The following is a 19,681-nucleotide window of genomic DNA, read 5'->3' on the forward strand; positions in this document are numbered from 1 at the left end:
TGTGGGTTTATTTTATACATAGTTTATAATATAACTGCTTTAATGCAAGAACCTTGTCTCTTTATCTTTGATATGGTTTACTTTTTGGCATCATTAGAATCTGGCAGTTGAACTTTACATTGTATCATGATTGATATACCAATAGAAAAACTCCAACATGAAATAAAAAAAGAGTTTATCATTATTGACCTCCACTGAAAATTAATAATTTTATAGATGCAAGTTTAATTTTTTTTTAGCATGACAGCAATGTTATGACACAATAAAAGCTTATAAACCTGACAAATAATCCATTGTAATGAAATTATTTTCTTGGTACAGGAGATGTAAAGTTGCACCATCAAAAAAGGTTCACACTGGGGTGTGTATATATAGCTGTATTCAGCAACAAAGTAAACTCATCTTCATGAGGTCCTGAAGATAAATCTAAACCTGATGGCACCATGCCTAATGCAAGATATGGGCTACCTCTCTAATCCATGTCTTGCATTAGGAATGGGGCCAAGAGATTCATATTTATCTTCTAAGAATCCTAATTTATTGGCAATACTTCTCTACAGGGACTTGACAAGCTGTGTTTGCACATTTGGGTCAGCAATGGGTGCAAAATACAGTAGCTGAATTCATTCTTTAGAATGTGTGTCCACAAACATTTGGACATGTGTAAGTGTATGTGTGATAAATATAACAAGTCTTTTGATTTCTAATTCTAATGATAATGATTTTGCACCCTATTCTTGAGGTTTTACTTCAAAACCATACAATCAAGTCAAGAAACAATTTAGAAACATTTATTATTTAATCATAAATGTTGTATAACAGTCAACACACACTATCACAACTGATCTTCAGAAACAAAAACACACAAACACACACAAATACAGTTCCTTACCCTGTCCAGAGGAGCGGAGCAGGCGAGACTAGGCTGGACCAGGCTTAGGTGAGAAGGCTGAGTGGTGTGCGCGTGTTGTGTGTGAAGGTATGTTTGTGTTAAGATTTCCAAACTTGAGAAACAGTAGGGAAATAGCTGCCTTATACTGGGTGTGTACAGGAGGAAAAAAGGGTCAAAGATCAAACGTGATGTGAAAACTCCTGTTCACAGCCCAAAAAACAAGAACAAAATACCTCAAACAAATAAAAACATACAAAAAAAAGAAAATAAACCTTTGAGTTGGAAAATGGAAAAAATAAAATTCAAGACTAATACCAATCACTGCCTGATAACAGCAAAACTTTGATACTGACGTTAAAACCTAAGTGCAGTTGCGATAATCGAATGCTAGAAATGAAAAACAAAGTCAGATCAGCTGGCAATGCAGCCGTCCGAAGCAGGTGACCGCGAATCTCTTCCTCCGTCCTCCCTTCCTCCTCTGCTCTCCTGCTCCTCCCTTTTCTCTGGCTCTGGCTGTAACGCTGTATGACCAGGCCCCAACAGGCAACCCCTCTCACTCTCGGATGGTTCTCCTTCAACCCCTGTGTCCAACAGAAGAAAACAGGGAATCAGTGACAATGTATAATATATTCCTATGTGCTTCACAGAGCTCCTAACATGTAATTATAAAGTATGATTAAAACAATAACTGTTAAAGTCTGGTCTATAGTGTTACAAGAAAGAAAAGTGAAAATAAAAACCTAAAATCATCCACTTTCATGTTTATGTGCATGCAACACAATGTTGTCTTCTGGAAGTGCACAACATACAGATTGGTCAATTAGGATGAAGTACATTGAACAATACTGAACAGCATTGCAAATGTGTCTAAAAATATCATTCAAACACTATGGCAACCATCTCTCTCATTATATGATCTGCCAAGGAACAGGTATAAAGATGGAAATAAAAAAAGAAGAAGAAGATTGGGTGGAGCAATCCACAAAGCAGGATTTCCATATGGTCAGCTCAAGCTAAAGTCCCTCAGCTCTTCTAGCACTAGAGAAGGCTAGATTATGGGCTCGAGGTATCATAAACTGTAGGGGTGGGCAATATGTTACTTTTGCACGATATGTAACGTCATTTTCACAATACAAAATTTGCCATATTTTGCAAAAGCAGCGTCAGATTCTTAAATACAGCTTGTTAAATACAACAGTGATCTTTTAAAGTAATTTTAATTCAAAATGTGCTACACTTTATCCAATTAAACAGCACTGAGTAGATTCAGTATAAAGAACTGCGCAGTCAGTTACCATAGTCTTCATTAAGCACCAACAACATCCACAATATGCTCAGAGAATCATTTATCATGAATATACAATAAAAAAATTGTCTATTGTCCAGCTCTACTAAACTAAGGGATCAGACTAGTGCTGGGCGATATTGGAAAAATCACATATCACGATATGGAATTTTTTATATCACGATAACGATATATATCATGATATACCACATTTAAGTATGTTTTCATTTATTCTTAGAAAAATATGACAAAATAATATCAGTGCTTACTTTTTTCCAACTTTATTTCAACGTGACATTAAACCCAACTTTCACAAATGAGAATTACTACCTTTTAGTGCTGCAATATATGTGTATCAAATGACAACAGATGAGGTAGATGCAGTAGTATTTTTTTTAAAAAACCAATGCGTCTCATTTGTTCGGCCCTCGTGAGTTTAATAACGTAAAGCATGTCGCAAACCGGCGTGTCCGCGCGTGTCTGTCAAATAACGTAAAGCAGCGTCATGTCACAAAACCACATTATGAAGCTTTTTTTTGCGAAGATTACTTTATTATCATTATATAAACCAAGTTTATGCAAAGTGAACACTCCAATACATTTTATCGTAGCTTACTTTATATATTTGCATGATTAACTGTAGAAATTCCTGTAGAACCGATAGGGCGATAGGTAGTAGCACGATAGGGTTGGGCGATATGGCTCTAAAATAATATCACGATATGCCATGGTATTATTGCGATAACGATACTCTTGGTGATGTGACAAAAAAATAAAAAATACACTACTGCAACAAAACAAAACTTACGTTTTATTATTGTATACAATATGATTTCGCACACCTCTAACTAAGATATTAAAAAAAGGAGATTTTATCAGATTTGTAACAGTCAATGATTCAGAATGTGATACTACTAATAATAATGCACTCCATATATCTCCATATATCCAGGATTAAAGTAAAATAAATGATACTGAAGAGATATAATCTGTCTCTAGTAGATATGTATTAGGAAATAAGAACAGTGTGAATTTTTCTTTTGCTTAAAACAGCCAAAATAGTAGTACCCTGATGTGATAATTAGGGGTTGGTGATATGGCACGATATATCAGGATATTATATTGTTTACGATGTTCAAAAATGTTGACGATATTATCGCATACGATACGACATAGTACACCTCTGTAGCACGATATACTCTTTTCTATCGTCCCCCCGATATTTATCGTCATATCGCACAGCACTAGATCAGACTCTTTGAAATACCACCACTATCATGACTACTATGATCCATAATCCACCACAGCCACCAGCACTGCCTTCCAACCCACATCCACCACCCAATCATCACCAAGATTCCTGCACAGGATTACAGCAGCCTTGAGATTTATTTTCCACCAAAAAATAAATGTATGATCATAACAGACATATCTTTAAAACAAAATCAGTCTTATGCTGCCCAACTGACCTTCAATTGACAACCATCAGAATCCCACTTTCCTCAATCCAACAAAACCACCACACATCCCTTCTGATCCAGCACCAACACTATTTACCACCATTAGCACCACCCCTCCTCTCTAAGCCAATAGACCCACTAGCACCACCACTACTATTACCACCACCACCTCCCCTCCAAACCATGACCACACCCCCTCTAAGTTAGAACCACCTCCACCAATCCAACACCATAATCACCCCTTAAAGCCACAACCACCACCATACCCTCCAAAACAGTATCCTATCTACAACCACTACAACAACCACACCACTGACCCAACACCACCACCCCTCCAATCCACAACCACCATTCCTACCACCACAGCACTGATTCAGCAACACCCTATCTACCAATGACCCAAGGTAAGATATCCAATTTGCTAATTACAAACCAGCCATGGCCATTTATTTAAGGTTATGTACTGCACACATTTATTTATTGATTTAAACAAATCTGGATTGTAAAATTGTAAAAGCCCAAAAAACCTTGAAAACAGATTAAACAAACATATTTTTCATAGCTGATCACAAAACAGAGCAGCAAAAAGACATAAAAAATAAATTCTGTATTTTTTGCTTTCTGCAGCCTAATGCAAAAGAGGTTATATTTAACTAAAAATGTACATAATTCACATGGTCCCCTCAACATGCATGTTGTCCTCCAAACATAATAACTGTATACGGTTATTCAACGCACAACATCATCATGGTTTAATGTAAGAACTTCCAAGTGCATTTTATTTGCACTCACAACAATGAATACATGAAAGTATTTAACGGAGAATGTTTTAACTCTAACTTTCTTCAAGGTAACACATCTTGAGCTTTCTATTATTTTGTCCCCATATGAAAAAAGATTTAAACGTCACCTGCTGGCAGGTACATAAAAGAATGGCCATTAAAATAAAAGCTGCACTTAACTAATCAGAACCTTTCAGAAAACAGTAAATGCCATATTTTTCACCCTTTTCAGTTTTGAATTCTCACTCCTATAGAGAACAGTGGGCCAATCACAAAGATGTGGAACAAAAATACCCCAAGGGTTGAGATACTGCATCTGTAAACATCATGGCAACAGAGATATCCAAGCAACAAAGTGTGGCGATGTGTGCTTTGTCTACTACTGAGAGAGATTGCTTTATAAACAAAGAATGCTGTATGGATGTATACATTTCAAGAACTGAAAATGTCAAGTAGAACTTCATTCACATTCACAGCAAAAACTTTTTGCCAGCATGTCTTTGCAACAAAAAAGATTTCAAGAGTCAGACAACGATATGAAGGATATGACTGCTGTGATTTAAACAGGGAGTTAATGAGCGTTTACATGAGTGAGAAAAATAAAATACATTTGTAGATGCGACTCATTGTAAGTCTAGAACCTAATGAGGTTTAACATGCACCATAATTTACCAATAAGACATATTCTTAAAGATATATTTGGCCTTGTTTAGCAGCATTGTGTATCACTTGCATAGCAGATAACTTGTCATTCAGACAAAAACACCACTGCTATCATAATAAAACCTTCATGTGATTCCACTGTTTACATCTTAAACAATGCGGCTTATGTAATAATATTAATAACAATTTATTTATAGACACCTTTCCAGATACCCGAGCTCACTGTACAATAGAACAGAAAAATGCCTAATATTAGCATCATTAAAAATATCAAACACATTGATGACAAGAGTGCTATAAAAATAAAGAGTACATAAAAGATCATTGAAATTCATGCATGAAAAACAGCTTTCTATCAGCTTTTTACAACAGATTACTTCAAATTTAAGTTATAGCTTGTTTTTTTTGTCTCTTCTGACTGATCATAAATAAGCATTAATATCTTTATCGTAAAGATAATCGTTATAATTATCAATAGTAATAGCTATAGCTAGTATGGCGACAGTCACACAGGAAATGGAAGTCCAGCAAACCTAAGTTTATCTTGTCTGACCATTTATCTGTATCTCACATCTGCATCTCAAACCACACACTTTTTTCACATACCATGTTAACCTTTACTTCCAATGGCGACACATATTTAAAACTGCATCGTTTACTGTGGTTGTGTGCAATATGGAACACCTACAATAATGTTGTAAACTCTGACTTCTCTTGGTGATGTGATACGCATCACGATAAAGGGCTTACGACTCAATATATGGTGATTCTATAATCAAGGTGATGTACTGCAACAGATTTAATTTAAACTTTAGATAACAGTGTCACAGAATAAAAAATGTGATACTTATTAAATCTGAGTAAATAAAGTGTTTATGCTACAGTGTAGATTGGCATGCTCAAACAGATTAACATCAGCACACAAAAGCAAAATCAGAGTTTCCATTTATGGAACTTATTAGTTTTAGGTGTTGACAAATCAGGTGTTTTTATTGGAAAAAGAAGAAAATTAATGTTACAGGTAGGGTGAAATGTACTTTCACTGCACTGTAACTGCCAAGCTTTCATAATTCCATTTTGCTCATCACTTAACCGATGCCACTCTCACAGTACTAGTTGTGCAATCAAAAAAAAAACTTGAATTTTACTTTTACACACTCAAGCAGCGTGGCTAAGTGGCTGCACAGTAGAGGCCGACCGATCGATCGGCCAGCCGATTTAATCGGCCGATTTTTGTTATTTTTATATCAATCGGCATCGGCCGATTTTCTTATTTGGCCGCGCCGATTTTAATCCGGCACATCTGCGGGCAGCTACTTGGAACGCAGCGCAAGGTTTCAAGAGTGAGCAAGACTTTCAACGGGTAAGGCATCCATTTTTACAATCCAGTGTCCCAAAGTCTATATTTTCTCTCATGATTAGTAATCTGTGATGTTGCTTCATTTACTGAAAAAGAATAGAATTTCAACTGCATCGGTGTTGTAGCATTTCTCTCCAAACGAAACTATGCTTAGCGTTGATGGCAGGAGTGCATTTGGAATGCGCCCTGACTATGCAAGGCAAGCCCTATCTATAAGCTCTAGTATAAAATAACTGACGTCTCTTCTTCAGAAACGAAAATCTAAGTAAATAAAATCAAATTAACACTTGATATTTTCAGTATTTAAATTATTTTTAGACGAAATGAAAAAGGGCAGGACTAAAACTGTTTAAGGATATTCCCAGCATCAGCTGCGCTGAAATAATAATTACTGGTTAGTCAGGATTATTAGAGGACTGTACTTCTCCTTATATATAAATAAGCTTTATTGTAAACGAATTAATAAAACAAATAGTTTCTAAAATAATGGAGTTAAAATAAAACATCTCTTTTTCCTTCACTACAAACAGACATTAAATCATGCCGCCTCCTGCTGTTCTGCTGTAAAACTCACCCGTTTAAAGCGGTTTGCGCTGTTAGATATTAAATGAAACGATGAGCAGAATTTTCTGTTTTGTCGGGTTCTACTTTAGAACCCCCTCCAGACTTTTCTGATAAAAGCTCATTTTATCCTGAACCTATAAAGTCCGCGCTCTTCAGCTTTCTCAACTCATTTTCCGCTCACGCACCGAACCTCCAGTACAGCTGATGAGACGCGTTTCTCTGGCTAAGGAGCTCATTTGAAGAAGAAAAAAAAAAACAGATAAAGCTATATTTAAATTACAGCACCTGTCTGTTTTTGCATTATTTATAATTTTATTCTTAATTTAAACGTCACCCATTTTTGTAAAATAATAGCTGCAGCCCTAATGTGAACATTTTATAACATTGTCCTCCCATGTCCATTCGTTTTCAACTGCATGGAGTTGAAGAAGAAATGAGCTTTGCCGTTTTGGAGTAACTATCTAAAGTTGTCACATTATGGAAGTCTTCTTGCACTCTGTTAAACATATTAAAATGAATAATTAATAGACTAACAGACTGCAACAAGTCATACATTTGTTAATTAGTAGGCCCCTACAGTAAATTTTATATAATAGCCAACATAATATTTCTACTATAAACATGAATATATAGTGTATATAGAACATATGTTATATAATGAATAAAATAAAATGTTATGGATAATACAATCTAAATAAAATTAATATTTTTTTTATTAACATATAGTGATATAGTAACATTAAAGTCACTATAAAATGCTAACCTTATTTTCAATAAATTGTGTGAAGTTTACAACTGTTGTTCCTCCTCTTACTAGTATGATTTTAAGCATGCCAAATAAATATAATACGATAGCATATCGGCCCTAAAAATCGGCAGGTCACATCGGCCATTGGCTGACTCTGACCACTAATGATCGGTATCGGCATCGGCCTTAGAAAAACCCATATCGGTCGGTCTCTACTGCACAGCTACAACAATAATGCGGTAGATTGCGAAATTTTACTTAACTTTCCTTTTGTCCCTCTTTAGATCAGTTGTGAATAGTTATGTAGAGTGTATGTTTACTCACTAAAGCACATTCAAGACCAGGAGAGAGAGAAGCAACTACAGTATATTACAAAAGTGAGCACACACCTTACATTTTTGTAAATATTGTAATTAGGGTTGCAACGGTATGAGATTTTCACGGTATGATAACCGTCTCAGAAAATACCGCGGTATCACGGTTATCACGGTATCACAGTTTGTTACATATATTATTAAACTGACCCTTAAAGAAATTACAACAAAGGTTTTTTGTTCAATTAACTATTTATTGTAGAAACCTGGAACAACTATATAGATAATGTCTCCTTAAAAAAAATAAACTGTACACCATTAGGTGAAGGAAACCAGGTTTTTTCACTACTCTTACGGGCATTAAGGGTGTATATAAAATATATATATATATATATATGTGTTTACACTATTCAGTACAAGTTTAAACTATTTAATATCTGATAAACTGAGCCTGGGTCAGTGTCTGATCAACAACTGTTGTAAACGTCCGTTTTACTGCCAAGTTGGTATATAACCAGATACTGCAGAAAGAGGGGATTTATTTCTGACATGATCCTCACAATAGAGATTTCTATTTTAAGGCTTTCACAGCGAGTCTGGTTTTAACATATGAAAAACAGGCACGTCAGAATTTGAAAATTAACGCATGTAAATGAATGGCGTCTTTCACATCCAGTCCGGCCAGGACCTTCACACAGACACGTGAATCCATCGTAGCACGCACTTCACGCCTGTACCTGCGTGCCCAAATTTCGGATAACTCCGCGCTTTTGCGGGCGCTTACCGCATGGGTTGTGCACGACTACAAAGAGGTTTTATTTAGGTTTAGATTAAAATTATAATTATAAAATTATAATTATAAACCGGTTACCGCTGCAACCCTAACTGTAATATACCTTTTGTGAGAAAACAATTAAGATATGACTAGGGCTGGACCCGAATATTCGGGTATTCGGATATTCGTTCGTTGAGTAGGTATTCGGTTTTTAATTTTGGTATTCGGATATTCGTTTTTTTTCTCCTTTCCAGAGTTCCACCTCACTCTAACCACTTCTGTTTTCGCGGGTGCCGTCAGAATATCTTACGCGCGGGACAGAACTGAACTGTTATTGGCTGGAGCGGGAGTTTAATCCAGACGATGCGGGAGCAAATTAATAAATAGTTAAGAAAACTGTAATAATTGTAAAAAAAAAAAAAACCTAAAGAAAACTCTCAACGCGCAGGATGGACCGACACACACACGCACACACCGATGGTGTTTGGACTGGGGTAAGGAACGGGACCGCACTATGTGGCGGGCGGGCGCGGGATTAAAAGAAGCAATTTTTTTGCGGAGCGGTAACGAGACAGAAACGCGGGAGCGTGGAAGAGTGGGTTTAAAAATCAGTCTCGCGCAGACCTCTATTATACATGATAAAAAAAATGCAGGCTCTTCGAAACTGATTTATATAATAAAACGTAAGGGGTAATGTGGCAACAGTAGGGGCTAAATCGGTTACAAAAGCCTGGCCTACAAAAATGATGTCTGAACGAATTTCCTCTTATCTAATATAATTTAAAATGGTTTAAAAATATAAAATAATTTCTAAGCAAACGAAATATTTAATATTGAGCTTATAGCCCAAGTGCAAAAATACAAAATCAGTAATACGGCTATGCCCTGCACAATGCTTAAACCGAAATAGACCAAGTACAATAACGTCATTAACAATGACTTTCCTCTACTCTAATATAATTTAACATGGTTTAAAAATATAAAATAATTTCTAAACAAACGAAATATTTAATATTGAGCTCATAGCCCAAGTGCAAAAATACAAAATCAGTAATATGCCCTGCACAAAACCTTTAACCGAAATAGACCAAGTACAGTTTACAATGACTGTCCTCTAATATAATTAACAATGTTTAAGAATATAAAATACTTCCTGAACAAACGTTTTTTTTTTGTTTGTTTTTTTAAGCAAATAGCCTAAGTGTGAAAACACAAACAGCAATTTACTGGGCTGGCTTGCGCAGCGGAGAAACCGTGCAGCAGCAGCCTCCTAGCCTGCTTACGCAGCGGATAAGCCGCGGTGTAGGGCAGAAGAAATTCCGGGATGAAAACACAAAGAAATCTGAGCTAAAAACACAGAAAAAATATGGGGGATAAAAATACCAAAAATCAGGGGTGAATATGTCTCGTCGGTCAGAGCAAATTGAACATTTTTCAGTGGATTAAAGGGGCCGTGATTTGCTTTTTTTAATTTATTTTTTTACCTCTTTTTTTAAAAACGAATATTCGAATATTCGCTTCGAATCAGTGCCGAATATCCGGAGCTCAAAAAACGCTATTCGGGCCAGCCCTAGATATGACACTTTGATACAATGAAAAGTCGTCAGTATACAGCTTGTATAGCAGTTTAAATTTGTTGTGCTCTCAAAATAACCAGCCAGCCACGCAGTCATTAATGTCTAAATTGATGGAAACAAAGGTTAGTACACCCCTAATTGAAAATGGCTAATGGCAGTACAAAAATAGCCAAATAAATACAACAATAATGTAAAAAAAAATGATAAATAAAAAAATGAGCAGACAGAAAGCTTTGGAACAGTTCTGGAATAGCTGTGAAAAAAGTTTGTCCAGAGTCCTAATCCAGTGGTTGGGGTTTAACCACAACACTAAACGAACCACCAAACTTTACCTGTAAACTAGTGATTACAAATCAATAGTGTGTTTTTTTTTTTCTATTTATACAGTTCAGAACCGAGCTGGCCAGCTCATGACACAGTACGTCCTAAATTTAGTCTATTTATGCCCCACAAAAAAGTTCTTAAAAATACACATTATCTCCTTAATACATCTTAATAGGACAATCTGTCACCTAAACACACACACACACTTATTCCAAAATGAGTCATGAAATATATCTTGACAAAACAAAAAAAAACAGGACTGTTAAAGTTATTCTTATGAATCTACCGTCCAACACAAACGCTATACTTCAAACACGGACAGGAAATCTTGGACAAAAATAAATAAAAAATCAGTGTGTTTGAAAAGATATGCATGAAGGCTGCATTACTCAAATGACCCACAGCATTGCCCAAGAAGCCAGGCCAGTTTGAGTAATAAGAGGAAGAAGATAAATGTTAAATTGTGTGCAGTTCCCTAAAAGAACCTATTAATAAATAGTCTGATCTAAAATGCTTAATACACAATACTGAATAAGCTGAACTCTGATGTTTTAGTTACGCTTGATTGTGTGAAAACCAATACAGAGGACTCTGTTTCATGATGACTGGGTCAGACAGCAGCTAAACTGACAGAGGGCACAACCTATGTAACTATACTGCGCATACCGTAACTGACCACCCTGATTAAAATTACACCTAGCCTATAGCCGGTTCAACAGGGACGACTCACTGTGTCTCACTACCACACTTAGGTAAAAAATAATTTTTTTTTAGGGCATTTTAACACCGGAGTCTGCATTGTATACATGTGATTCAGTTGGTTTTGGTTTCACACTGCAGTTTAGTGCGTGAACTAAAGAACTTTACTACATCTTGTCATCATTATATATTTGGGTGGAATTTCTCTATCCTTTCTATTACTTGGTTTGTAGAATGTTGTGAGTTCAGCAAGTTGTCTTGCCAGGTGTTGTGATAAATCGTAGCTCTCTAGATTCATTTTATTTCTGTATATAAGTGTTACTCTACTGTTACAGTAAATAAATGAATTCCCAGTCTAAGCTATTGTATCTATACTGCTGCAAGACATGCCTAAACGTAAAGGGGAGTGTGATTAAGGCACAAAACAAATTATTTTTTTCTCTAGTATGTTTAAAGTTTAAACTTCCTATAATTAGTCTAAAGTACGAACCAACTATCAGTGCAGTAAATCTGGTCCGAGAACACCTATTTTGTCCAAACTCTGGACCTTCGATCTGGACTGTGGTTTGCAGCCCCTTTCACACCTGCTATCATGGTTTGGACCAAAGTCCAAGCCAAACAAGGTAAGTGTGAAAGCACCCTTAGACACTTACACACAAACTGAAATTAGAATATTTTGTACAATAAGGTGATGTTACATAATCTAGTTATTGCACAACAATAACAACACACTAAACGTTGTTGACACACTCTTGGTCTAAATGTATGTCCTGTTGTAACAGTACTGACACCTAGTGCTGGGCGATAAAACGATATCGATAGTTATCGAGGAAACTATATATCGCGATAAGTCGGGGCGAGAAATTCGATAAACTAAATTTTCTATTTCCCGTTTAAGTAGCGTTGTGAAAAGGCGCAGCACGAGATCAGGCAGCACGCTGAACTGCTGCACACCCCAGTACAACCCCTCCCCTCCCCTCTCCACCATCCCCCTCCGCCCCACCCCCCGAGCCCCTCCACTCTGAACTCCTCACATAGCGGCTCCTTCTCTCCCATTTACTGGATAAACTTCATTTATACTATTCAGCGGCGCTACACTGGAAAACTCACCTTTTAAATATGAGGCATGCGTCTCCAAGATATTTAGAGAGGTGAGCTTGTTCAGATTTCTGAAGGCAGGTAAACGCTGCTCTGTTTGCTGCTAGTTAGATTAGCTTGTCTCCAGTTTAAAGTTAGCGATGTTTAGGTGTAAAAGGGATCTGTGCAATCTGTCATCATTAGCTAAGATGCTTTCACTGCTTTTTACATTCTAATAAACTAATGGGTAACGCACGTTAGCCGTGTTAATCCACGTTTCGTGTAAATTAAGGTTAACTTCAGCACGAGTGAGGGGTTAGTATATAAACACACAGAAAGGAAGCACTTTCCATCTTTTTTCCTAACTCTCACTGTTTCTGTTAGAAAACCCTGAGGGCAGCATTCTCCTCTGTCTTTGTGTTTTATAGTTTTTAACAGATAGAGAGTCTGTTATGCTGGATATTTTACTAAATACAGAAGATTATATAATCTGTCTAGCTGTATTTGAACTGAGCTAAACATTGCTGTTACTGAACTGGAGTTTTAAATACACTTAAGTAATGTAAGTCTAGTCTACTGAAAGCCAGTAATGTTAGTATAAATCTGTACTGCAGTAGAAGTGGATCATTTCAGAAACTTGACTTTATTCCTCCCACCTCCATTATAGGCCACTTTTTTTTTTTAATATTTAAATGTTAGCTTAATTTAAATGAAAAAAAAAACTAAAGGCTCTTATTTAAAAAAAAACATAAGCAGTAAATTATCTAAAATTACAACAAATAGAAAATAGAAAAACAGTAAAACATATGTAATACATACTTTTTATATGACCAAAATTAAACTAGACTGAAATCTGACTAAAACTAATAATATCCGATAGACTAAAATGTAACTAAAACTATTATACATTTTAGTGAAAAGACTAAGACTGTATCAAAATCACCTGTCAAAATGAACACTGTGATATACTCTTGTATTTTGCTTTATGTAGTTGCCTGCATTCAGGGAGGGGAATGATCTTTTGATTAAATATAATTTTATAAAAATAAATAAAGTGTTATTGCAATTTAAATTAAACAGACATATAATGTAAAGGGTCTTACATATTTTTTAGTTTATATATTTGTCCCCTTTTTAAAATTAATTTAAAAGCTGTACCCACCTGGCAAGATGTTAACATCCTAGTGTCTGTCCACAAGGCTCTGAGCCTGCTAGTGATTTTGTCCATAACTCCCTTATTCTGTCACTTCTGAGTAAAAATAGAAACCTTTAAGTGTAACAGAAAGTGATTTGATTTATATCGTGATACATATCGATATCGGCTGATATGAAAAACTATATCGTAATAAGATTTTTTTCCATATCGCCCAGCCCTACTGACACCACTTCTGACTCTCAAAAGAGCATTAGCATAACTTGCTAATCAGCATTTCTGGGGTTCATAGCAATCACCAATCATCTTTTATTTTCATCAGCTGATTGCTATTACTGATCGAGGGCAAGCTGGATGCCACATTAACCTTTTCCAGGCAAACCTGGCAATGCCTTATCTTTCAAATGTGGCTTACTTTTAGATACTGAAGTCAACCATATTTAACTCTGAATTTTCATACAGAATTGCACAGTGGAGATCAAACCCTACCCAAAAAGCCTGCTTATCTAGTAAAGAGAGACCGATTGGTGTTTATGGGGCCAATCATTCATCGTCTTTAGGTAAGTTTGGTAATGCTTAGTCATGCAGGGCTTCTGTAATATGCCACACAGTGCCTGTTAAGTCAAAATATACTTCGTTTTTGGGAATTAACCACATTTAAGTACTATCTGTAAAAGTTGGGGAACCCTCACTCAGAACTATACTGTGGAACAGAGTGTAAATGATAAACAAATATATAACATCCAACTGAAGAAATGGAATGGAGCCCAGCGGGCCGTGCACACAGGTCATTGGTGTTTTTTAGCTCTAATGTGTTCTGATATTCACTGTACTGAGCTGAGTGATACACTCTTGAGAGGGGAATCCGGTTAGTGGTGTTAAAAGTACTCTTTCGTTTAAAAACATGTTTGTTTTACACATTCAACAAATATGTGAGTGAGTCAGAAACAGTAAAAACTGACAAATATACTCATACTAAACTCTATTGCTACGTATCAGACAATCCATTGACGAACAAGCTTTATGGAGTAAACCTTTTTTCACAAATATTATCAGCAGACCAGCTCTCAGGATCGGATAAAAATAGGCTGATATGAATTTTTGCATCTTATCTTTTAGTTAGGGAGAAAAAAATACTACTTTTCTCCATCATATCAATGAGATCTCATGAAGAAAACAGTATGTCATGGGGCTCGATGATAAATCACAAAATAACCAACACATGCTAATATAAACAGATGCAACTGCTGTTACAACTTCCCAACTCTCTCAGCACAGGCAACGCAGAAGGCAAGCACACAACCAGAATATGTTTGCAAGTAAAATGTTGAACTTACATAAAAGTTCACCACACCAGCGAGTGAGCACTGATCTGTGTACTACCCTGAGAGAGTAGCCTGTGAACTTTCTCCTGGAGTACTGTATGCTCTCTCTTATCCCTCACATTCCATCCCTCATGCAAAACTGTAAGCATTAAACTGGGGATTCATAGATATGGTAAACATGTCATACAGACAGACCATGTTTATGTGCCACTTACATGTCAAGGTGAAGATATAAGACGTAGAAAAAGTAGATGATTAGATTAAGTCCATCTAGATTATTATTACAGAGAGGTAAAAAATAAACCTGTAAAAACATGCACTAAAGCTCAGCATCACATTTTGCTGTTCCAGAAAACATTAAATCATCAAGCAATAAGTTGAAGCATCAGCCAAGTCTAAACATGCTGCCAACAAATGTTTAAGTGTCTATTCATGACGAAGATCATTACGAAAATTGCTTTTTTAGCAATATAAAGACTCAAAATGACAGGAAAATAGTTTCCCCAAACACAACTTAAGTTATGCTCAAAATTGAGATCTGTGATCACAAGACATGGTCACAAATGTAAACAAAAGAAATGGACCCTCTCTTTGTGCTCAACTATAAGAAACTGAATCACATAAATGTTCCCAGGACAAACTGAAGTGTTTTTAACCACGCTTTTGACAATCTAAAAAAAAAATCTAAACATAATTCTAGTTCTGTTCATTAAAAAAAGAAAAAAAAAAAAAAGCTTTTTAAAATTACAAGAAACCTTTACTGTCACTACAGGGTCAAACTGACCAAAACAGTATGCATGTAATATAGACATATATTAACACAATTATTTTCATTAATAATTTAATTTCCATGTTCATTATATTAATAAAGCACAACTAGAACTATGGTTTAAATAAAAAAAAATACAACAAAAATTTAAATAATTAAAGTTATAAACTACAATTCATATCAATTATTTTGAAGATTAAGACATAACTCAGTAAAACACTGCTTTTCACAAAAAACTGAAAAAGTAGAAAAATAACTAATCCAACTACAGGTAACTCACAGTAAATACACTACACAATGTAATACTATGAAGAAATATTGTCAAAGTTACTCAAGACTAGGTAGGGGTGGGCGATATGGCACTAAAATAATATCACAATATTTCATGGTATTTTTGTGATAACGATACTCTTGACGATATGACAAAACACTGATTTTTCCCAAGAATACACTATAGCACAATACTAATAATGCACTCCTTATACCTCCATATATCCAGTGCTGCAGTAAAATTAATGATACTGGACAGATATAATCTGTCTCTAGTAGATATTTAATGGGAAATGAGAAAAGCGTGAATTTTTATTTTGCTAAAAACAGCAAAAAAAAAAAAGTCGTACCCTGATCTGATAATTAGGGATGAGTGATAGGGCACGATATATACTTTAGGGTTTGATATCTTTCACAATATTCAAAAATGTTGGTGATATTATCGTGTACGATATGATATGGCACACCCCTACTCAAGACTAGGGTTGAATGAAAACATTGCTATACTAAAGTATTGCATGTTTTGCTTTGTAATGCTGTAGCAATTTCCAAAAACACAGTAGGGATTTTATTATTAGTTTACATATAAAAACTGTTGACTGCAGTTTATTTTGTGCTGTTTTTAAACACCCGACACCTAGACAGCAATCACTTCAATTTTTGCATAGTTAATGCACACCCCTACCAAAGGCCATTTATGGAAAATTAAACGAAATAACTACAATAGAACTAAAATAACTACTGCATCAGATTTACAATGTAAAGTATTATGTTCTTTAACTTTTACTATTTAGGCCTTTTTGTAGGGGGGATTCCAGGTTTGCAGCCATTCAATTAAAGGCCAGTCGCCCTCAGGTACCTTTAAAGGCTGGCACTAAGCATCCGGAGTGTGAAATGTGGCTGTGCAGCAGGCAGGAGGCCAACAGCAGCGTTTATTCAGTGAAAGCGTGTTGATGTGAATGTGCGATGGCGGCCTATCAGGGGCAGCTTATCTATCCATGCCGCTGCTACATTTGGCTTCGCGTAATCCACTACAATGGTACAATGCAGTTGGGAGACAGTGTTTCCCTTCATATTTAAGAATTAATATAAGGATTAATTCTGAAAAAAGAAATGGATGTGCATACTGACAGAGCTTCGGCTAAGACAGGCTAACAATCCCAATACAAACCTCTGTATACGGACAGGAAGAAAAGAATAGAGTTTAAATTGGATTTGATTTATAAATTAGTCTTTCCACCTTAAATGGTGCGGCAATTAGCTACATACATGGACAGACACTGTAACGTTGCCAGCTGCTGCAGAATTTAAGGTGGAACGGAAAGTTGGAAAAAAAAAATAGGAAGTAGAAGCACACGAAAGAGAGTTAGAGAAGGTGATAGAAAGAGACCACATTTTTTTTTTCAACATAAAACTTTTAATACATTTAAAACAAGTAAGTTAACTACATAGTTACTCAGCTAGGACAGCTGCCTTTCTCGTTATATTAAGGTTACACATTCATATAAGAAAAAAAGAAATGGCTGTGCATATCGACAGAGCTTTGGCTAAGATTAGGTAAAACAGCTCCAATACAAACTTTTGTATACGGAGAGTAAGATAAAGTAGATTGGATTAAAGTAAATTGGATTTGACTGATTAATTAGTATTTCCACCTTAAATGGATCGGCAGTTCAAAGCCTGGACAGACTGTAACGTATCTAGCTGCTGCAGAATTTAAGGTGGAAAAGAAAGTTGGAATAAGGAACTGAGCAAAAGAAGCACACGAGAGAGAGAGAGAGAGAGAGAGAGAGAGAGAGAGAGAGAGAGAGAGAGGTGTATTCGCATGTGAGCGTATTTCTGTATTTAGACCACATTTCTTTTTTTAAAACAAAAAAAGTAAATCATTCAGAGAGTGGACAGACCATAAAATATATACATTCAAAACAAGTTAACTCAGTTACCTAATTAGCTACTTAGGCTCGTCATATTTAGGTTAATAATTAATATAAAGAAACTAACAGCTTCCACACAAACATCTGTATACGGAGAAGAAGATGACGTTTAGTTTTAAATAGATTGGTCTTATAACTACTCGTTCCACCTTAAATTGTGCAGTTGTTAGTTATATTTTGTAATACACTAACAGCTAGGTAGGTTGGCTGCTGAAGAATTTAAGGTGGAACGAAAAACAAACTGAGCAAGCAGATGCAAACGAGAGAGAGAGAGACTGAGAGAAGGGGGCGGTGTATTCGCATGTGTATGGGAGTTCCTGTATTTAGAGCAGCAAGACCATGTATTCTCCACAAATGTAACTTTTCAACATCAAAAATGTACATTTTAAAACAAGTTAGCTAGCTAACCAAGGATGGTTACTCTGGGGCAATAAGCTATGCTTGTCTGTAGCGCTGCTTGGATACAGTATTTAGGTTAGGTAGTTAGCAAACCAAGCTAAGCTAACTAGTTAGCTAGCTAGTTAGGTTTGTTATTGGACAACACATTCAAACCTTAAATTAAATCTAACTACACAGTTAGTGTACACACCCTCCACAGTGGTACACACTCCTCATTTCCCCACCTTTCCCCTTGTTGTTTCACAGACCACCCGTCCTACTGAACTCCTCTGCTCACCGTGGCCTTCAACCATGGCCAAAGCTCAGTCAGCTACAAACACAACCCCCACCCCCTTTACCTAGCCAGCTTGAAAAGCACCAACGCCGTCTCCATTATCCACACCCCCTTAGCCTTAGACAGGGCTTTGCTATTTAGCTTACCGCCTTCTTCATGCCAATGTTAGCCCACTGCACGGATGACAGGAAGACCCCAGAGTGCTCCACCAAATCTGTAACAGATCTAGCTAGCTAACCTAGCTAATTTAGCTTAGCTAGCTAACCTAGCTCTCTCATACCAGCCAACCCAAAAACATTCAAGGAGAGGAGGGGCTCTCTCTCACCTTAATTTCTGGAGCTAGAGATGCGTATTATTTCCAGTCGTCTGGGCTCCTGCGCATGTGACCGTGTGGTCTCTGGCTGCCGACGTGCTTGTCCTCAATAATCGCGTTATAATCCGCATCAAACCGCGTGTAATATGTACATAAAATGTGTCCTGCTCTCTCTCTCTCCGACGCTGCGCTGCTGCTAGCTCGTCTGCTCGCTACTCTTGTTGTTTGTGTTTTAGGAAGATGGCCGTTCTGCTCGGCGGAGACCACGTGACTCCGTGGCGACTGACTGGAGTAACATATGAAACCTGTCTGAGGGGGGTTGCAGCGCCCCTGGCGGCGTGTGCAGGCAACTACACGTGGTCACATATTCATTATCAAGGAAAGTTAATTTTTATTGTCAATACTGCATATTAGAGGTGTGCCAAAAAATCGATTCACATAAGAATCTTGATTCTCATTTACTACGATTCAGAATCGATTTAAAATGTCCCAAAATCGATTCTGAGGGGCGGGTTTTAGACTGATTTTGGGCTGGGTATTTTTGTTGGACCTGGCAACCCTGGGGATAGCGCTTGTCCTTTCAAACGGAGATCTTCCAGACACACACAGAGCGTAGGTGTTTGAGAATCACCGGTAAGATGGCAGAACAAGCACTATATTACATTAGATTAACGTGTAGTTTCAATGTTTTATGGCAGAATGCTTCATAACAAGCATAAAAAAG

General features: G+C 36.5%; 1 protein-coding gene across 1 annotated transcript in view; it reads right to left on the reverse strand.

The window, feature by feature from the left end:
* gigyf1a (GRB10 interacting GYF protein 1a) overlaps nucleotides 1–19,215 on the reverse strand; it is a 38,602-nt gene extending 19,387 nt beyond the window's left edge. Inside the window, exons 1-2 of the mRNA XM_022678554.2 lie at nucleotides 18,970–19,215; nucleotides 893–1,473 (exon numbers count right to left, since the gene is read on the reverse strand). The gene's annotated coding sequence lies outside the window, so the exon portion shown is untranslated. The remainder of the gene's footprint in view (nucleotides 1–892; nucleotides 1,474–18,969) is intronic.
* Between the last annotated feature and the right edge of the window lie 466 nt (nucleotides 19,216–19,681).

This window comes from Astyanax mexicanus, chromosome 8 (assembly GCF_023375975.1).
Source record: "Astyanax mexicanus isolate ESR-SI-001 chromosome 8, AstMex3_surface, whole genome shotgun sequence".
NCBI classification, from domain to species: domain Eukaryota; kingdom Metazoa; phylum Chordata; class Actinopteri; order Characiformes; family Acestrorhamphidae; genus Astyanax; species Astyanax mexicanus.